The sequence below is a fragment of the Grammomys surdaster genome, unplaced genomic scaffold, assembly GCF_004785775.1.
Source record: "Grammomys surdaster isolate TR1022 unplaced genomic scaffold, NIH_TR_1.0 126219, whole genome shotgun sequence".
NCBI lineage: Eukaryota > Metazoa > Chordata > Mammalia > Rodentia > Muridae > Grammomys > Grammomys surdaster.
The window spans coordinates 7640207-7646937 of record NW_021621022.1 but is presented as its reverse complement, the minus strand read 5'-3'; the positions used below and the strand labels follow the sequence as shown (position 1 = coordinate 7646937).

General features: G+C 41.3%; 1 pseudogene; it reads left to right on the top strand.

The window, feature by feature from the left end:
- The first annotated feature begins 5745 nt into the window (after window positions 1–5745).
- LOC114613517 lies at window positions 5746–6674 on the top strand (annotated as a pseudogene).
- Window positions 6675–6731: the final 57 nt, after the last annotated feature.

Sequence of the window (6731 nt, the reverse complement as noted above, 5' to 3'; positions counted from 1 at the left end):
TCTCTCTCTCTCTCTCTCTCTCTCTCTCTCTCTCTCTCTCTCTCTCTCTGTGTGTGTGTGTGTGTGTTTGTGTTGCTCTCTCTGTTGCTCTTTCTCTGTCTCTCTCTGTCTCTCTCTCTCTCTCTCTCTCTCTCTCTGTCTCTGTCTCTCTCTCTCTCTGTCTCTCTCTCTGTCTCTCTCTCTGTATGTGTGTGTATGAATCTCTGTGTGTGTGTGCACGCACATGCAGAGATATGAAGGACCTTCTAAAGTACACAATCCCAATCCGGATCTTCTTTTGGTGGTATCTTCAACTAGGCTGATGATTAGAGTTATGAAAAAGCAGGATAAAGAGAATGGAGAGATGCTTTACTAAAAGCATGGAATTATCTCAGAAATAAAAGAAGATAAGAGCATGTCAGATTTAGGAAGCCTTTGGAGCCCAGAGAAGGGCAGATAAACAGTATTTAGGTCCATATAATATAATGAACTTCAAGACACCAGAAGGAAAAAGGCTTTGCAAACATCCGGAAACAAAAAACAAATTCCTGGTGAAGAATATATTTAGCATTAGCATATATTTGCTTCTATGTATATTTCTGAGAGGTATATACTTCTGAGAATAAGAGAATTCCTTTTTGAAAATGGGAATATGCAAGTCACTGTGGTGACCATGTGATTATTTAAGCATAAGGAAAATACAAATGAGCATTAGCTGTACAGAGTAATAATTTTAACAGATAATATGCATTAGTCAATAACTTGATATAAAGCAAAGGGTAGATAATTGCAAGAAAAGCAATCTAAGATTCTTAGATATCTGGGGAGAAGAGTAGACATTATGATTGACATTAGCCTCTGTTTAGAATATATGTGCTACAAATTTGGGGCAATTAGCTAGCAACAGAAATAGAACACATAAATGTCAAACTGGGTGACTTGGAAGAAATAATGAATTAAAAAGCTCCCTTGGAAACATCATCATAAACATAAACACAAAATAATGTTAACTGAACACCTGGAAAATTTGATAGAAAGAAATGAGAGGATTCCGGCTTTAAAAGTACACCTAAAACAAACATAAAGACCCTGACCAAATCTCAGGGAAACTAGGGGAGTCTTAGTACTATTAGAGACCTATTTAAAGACTGTAAACCTGTCACCTTATAACCATGCGCTGCCCTCCTACAGAGATGTGGCCATTGTCCTTTTGACAACTCTGCTGGAGACCTGCACAAGATTGGACCCATTAATATTTTATCATGGGGCAGAGAGGATTCCTTCTGGGTGGTGTTTGCTAGGAGAGGACTCTTTTCTTCAGTGGTATCTTTGCCCATGTGTAGTCCCTGTTCCCATAAGTCACCCCAGTTAAACCCACTGGTTCTCCAAGCTGCACCTGTGTGCAAGGGTTTATTTGTTTCTCTGGGTGGTACACTCTCTGGAGTAAGTAGCTATTTTTCCAAGTCCCCAGAAAAAGTTTACACATCACAGAATGGACAACTTAGGAAGGTGCAAATTTCTTTGCAACTAAGAATAAAGCTACAACTTGTACAAAGAAAAGATGACAGAATTACAAGTACAAGAGCATCACCATGGTGACAGGCTCAGGGTATGTTCAGAAGAAGATAAAAAGATCTGTCAATTGATATTCAATTACATGGCTCCAACAGTCTTGATGCAATTGAAACTGGATATAAAAAAAAAGCAAATTCTTCAACTGCAGAGAGTAAATTCTGCTGAGCAGATGATCCAGTGGGTCAGAGTGCTTACTTAGCAAGTATGAGAACCAGAGTGAAACTCCTCACCCAAAGAAGCCAGGCATGACTGCATGTTAACAAAAACATTTTATATTTATTCTTTGGAAATTCTATATATGTACATATTTTGATCATATCCACCTCCCAATCTTCTCCATCTAACTCTTCCCAGAACACCCAACCCGGCTCCTTCCCAACCCTGTGTTTTCACTTTATTAGTTGTAATACATCTGAGTCGTCCCATTAGTACCTACATGGGCATGAATAACCTGCTATTGGCCACATCTCCATTTGGGATGGAACTTTCAGTGGCCTCTGCTGGTTCCATGGATGATTCTTCTTACCTGCACAGATGTTCTGAACATCTAATAGTAAAATCACAGTAAAGAGTCAATTCAAAAGCTTCAGACATTCAAGTGTATTATCTCCTGGGGAAGTTGGCCTTCAACTACCCCAGCGTCCTTAGGGTTTGTGTCTGCTTTTCACAGAGAGTTCCACAAAAACCAGTAATCCATAACTAGGATTGGCTAAGCTGGTTTCATATCTGCAGCCTCTGGAAATGAAAGTCAATCTGACAGAGTGCAGAGGGCCTTTTGCCAGATAATCCAGGAGACATGGATGAAAACTGAGGATGAGAATGGATGCATCTTTCTTTTATGTATCTATTATGGTGCCCTGATCATAACCTACCTAACTGGTCTCTCCTTCTTTGACTAACACCATTAGCACCCTGCTGGGATATCACTCTGATTTACTGAGCATCTTCAGGAATAAGTTGAAAATAGGAGTCTCTGTGTTTCCCAAGTGAGATAGAAAGTTGGCTCTCAACAGTTGCCCTCCCAGGCGTCTTCCCTTCTGTTGCTTGGTTTGCTGCAGTAGAAGATGTTATTGTAGTATTGCAAGTGTTGATTTTATCAGCTTTTCTGTTCTTAGATGATCAGCAGTAAGGCTGGACCCTTCCATCTGTTCTAACTCAGCTGGGAGTTCATTGCTAATGTCCTTCAGTGCTGCTCAGCATCAGCATGTGAATGGAACTACTCCCTTGTTTTAAGGCACACATTTCCACTTAATTTTTTTCATTGGGGCATTTTTCCAAAGGATTTTGGCAATGGTAGGTAAGAAATGATTTTTCCTTTTTTACATTAATTATTTTCAAAATGTAATTCGTGGATGATCTTTCATTGATTTCCAATAGCTGACTATAGAATTTGAAAATCAGATTTCTGGTTTTTTTTTCAATTCCAATCTAACAAAAATTTTTATTTTCTTAGTTCCTATGTTAGATAGGCGAGTTCGTGTTGCAATCATCAACAGCACAGTCAGTGGAGTGAGACAGCTAGAATATATTTTTTATCTGCTGTACCTGCCCTTGTGTGGGTGACAGCAGACTATGTGTCACACCTGATGCCATGTTTAATCCTAAAGCATCTACTAAACATTTAGTCAGCATGGCAGAGAGATTTTGAAAAGGGGACATTTTCACTGACCCTCAAAGCTCTCTGTAGGAAATGACACATGACTTTCAATTGCATTTTGTTATGCTAACCAAGTCAGGGAGGCATGATCTTTAACATACCACGGAGCAGAGGGAGTGAGCTTGAGTATTTATGGATCATTCTAATGGCTACCACATTTCCTATCGCTTTTAACCTTTGCAGTCATGCCAACCCAAACCTCTAAATACTTTCTTTGTTTTCCACAATGCAAAATGCCAGTGGCTTCTCTTTCTAGCACAGCGATTGTTTATTGTGCTTTCCTCCAGACTCCTTCTTTGTGCCATGACTTAAGTGAGTAGATGATTCTGAAATTCCCATCCTGGTTCATTCTTTGTTTCTTCTTCTCTCTCCACCCTCAAAGGACCCTGTGATTATACTCAGATATTGGCATGGGCTCCCAGGCATCATTTGCTTACCGTCTGTGAATCACCTGTCCTATTTGTTTAATGGAACATGTGACTAAGAACATTCCTACCTTCAGGGAAGTTCCAGATTAGCTGGAAAGAGAAAGGTCAAACAGTTCTAGTGAAGTGAGCTGCATGTTCTGACCTGTGTGGTATATGACTGACTGCCTTGTAACACTTGGGAAGCCGAAGTGGGAACATCAATGGGAGTCTCCGGCCAGCCTGAGCTCAGAGTGAGACCCTGTTCCCCCTAAACCTTTATAATTCCAATACCTAAAGTAAGCAAAGACTTTGAAATAAAACTCTACCTAAAATATAAAAAGTAATAACATTAGCTATCAATGAAATCTTTTGTGTGCTCCATTTCTGGTGAAATTTGTTCTACAGATGTTCATACATCAGAAGTCTCAGGGAGAATCATCTCAAAGAGGAAGGACCACAGGGATGGACATTTTTATTTCAGTTTAAACAGAATATGGATATTTCCCAGCTGAGAAAAAATTCAAATCTGGAAATCTAATTTGACAGATGTCAAGATTTAATTTTTCTTCATTTTCTCCCAACTGATTAAAATGTAACAATTTGTTCTGAGTTATTGCATGTTAAAACTTTCAGTTTGAAGCAATAGATGTGGGGCAGAGAGGAGGTGGAAGGGAACTGGGAGGAGTAGGGGGAGGGAAGGATGTGGCCAGGATGTATAGTATGAGAGAAGAATACATAAAAAGAAAAAGAAAAAAGAAAAAAATCTATCAATTAATTTCTATAATAAATTTCTTTGAGAAGGTAGAAGTGATGAACCATATTAAAACATGTATGTCCCTATGTATCAACCCACTTCATGGTTCTTATAAATATATTTAACATATATATTTAACATATGCGTGTGTGTATTAAAAATTAAGAAAACTCCACATTAAAGCCACGCATGCATGATGGTACATGCCTGTAATCCCAGAACATGGTTGACAATACAGAGGTCTCTGTGAGTTTAAAGCCACTGTGATCTACTTAGTAAGTTCCAGGCCAGCCAAGGCTAAGTAGTGAGAACCTATCTCAAAAAAAATTTTTTTTAAAAATGAAGTCTGTAAAGAATATAAATAAGATGAATAAAGGTTATTTAAAGAGACTTGCAGGCTGGAAAGTTGGCCCAGTGGTCAGGTTAGAACTATTACTGCTTTAGCAGAAGACTGCAGTTTGGTTTCCAGGAACAAAGTCCAGTGGGAGATGACGCCCATCAACCTGGCAACTCCAGTTCCAGGGCCTTTATTGTCCTCCTCTGACCTCTATAGGCAACTGCTCTCATATGCACACACACCACCACAGACACACACTCATGGACATAATTCAAAACGCTTGAAAAGGGACTTAGGTGAGAGATTTGGATCTCTTACTGATTGTGTATGAACAACTTAATCTTGCTGCTGTTTGGTTGTCCAGCATTAACACTTGTGAGCGGTTGACTTAAGTCATGTTTGGGTGGTAATGAGATGTCCACACAACCACGCTTCTGTCTTCAGTTGTCAGGGTCTTCTACTCATAGAAGTCCTGTTCCTCCAAGTTAAACTTCTCATATACATCTGTGTGCAGAAAGGAGAGACACGAAAGGAGGGGAGAGGGAGGAAGCAATTATTGCTGCCTGTTTAAGTTGGAGTCAGTCTTTATCTTTTCTAGGAAGTCAGAACAGATATCTGAGGTAAGTACCCAGATAAATAAAATAAAATCCAGTAAAATGTTGGTATTTCTGAAATTCAGTGAACATGGAGAAGCGGAAAAGATAACTCATAAAGAAGGACACGCAGTTCCTATTTTAGGACATGGAGTCTCTTAATGATGTATTTTTATAAAACAAAGCTCAGTTCACCTAGGACTCAGATTGTTTACCACTTTTGGACAATCCCCTTTTAGAACAGATCTACACAAAGAGCCTGTGAACTATTTAGAAACCATATTAAAGTTACCTTTTGGACTTAAAGAAGAGCAGGCATTTGGTGAAATCAGAGGGTGAATTTATTAGTGTTAAGTGTATAAAGAGAGAGCCACCTTCCAATATCCCAGTTGTGAAGTGTAAGAAACAGCATGAAGGCTTCTTCTTCTTCGGGAAAACACCAAATGGCGGATGACGCCGGTGCAGCAGGAGGACCCGGAGGACCGGGGGCCCAGGATTAGGAGGCCGCGGTGGCTTCCGTGGAGGATTCGGCAGCGGTCTTAGGGGCCGCGGTCGTGGTCAAGGCCGTGGCCGTGGTCGAGGCCGCGAGGCTCGTGGAGGAAAAGCTGAAGACAAGGAGTGGATCCCCGTCACCAAACTGGGCCGCCTGGTTAAGGACATGAAGATCAAGTCCTTGGAGGAGATCTACTTGTTCTCCCTGCCCATTAAGAAGTCTGAGATCATTGACTTTTTCCTGGGTGCATCCCTAAAGGATGAGGTTCTGAAGATTATGCCAGTGCAGAAGCAGACTCGGGCTGGCCAGCGGACCAGGTTCAAGGCTTTTGTCGCTATTGGGGACTACAATGGTCACGTTGGTCTTGGTGTCAAGTGCTCCAAGGAAGTTGCCACTGCCATCCGAGGGGCCATCATCTTGGCCAAGCTCTCCATTGTCCCTGTGCGGAGAGGCTATTGGGGGAACAAGATTGGCAAGCCCCACACGGTTCCGTGCAAGGTGACAGGCCGCTGTGGCTCTGTGCTGGTGCGTCTCATCCTTGCCCCCAGAGGCACTGGCATTGTCTCTGCTCCTGTGCCCAAGAAGCTCCTGATGATGGCCGGCATAGACGACTGCTATACTTCAGCCAGGGGCTGCACTGCCACCCTGGGCAACTTTGCCAAGGCCACCTTCGATGCCATCTCCAAGACCTACAGTTACCTGACCCCCGACCTCTGGAAAGAGACTGTGTTCACCAAGTCTCCTTATCAGGAATTCACTGACCATCTTGTGAAGACCCACACCAGAGTCTCTGTTCAGAGGACTCAGGCTCCAGCTGTGGCTACCACATAAGGGTTTTTATAAAAGAAAAATAAATGAATTAAGTCTGTTAAAAAAAAAGAAACAGCATGAAGAAGAAGAAGAAGAAGAAGAAGAAGAAGAAGAAGAAGAAGAAGA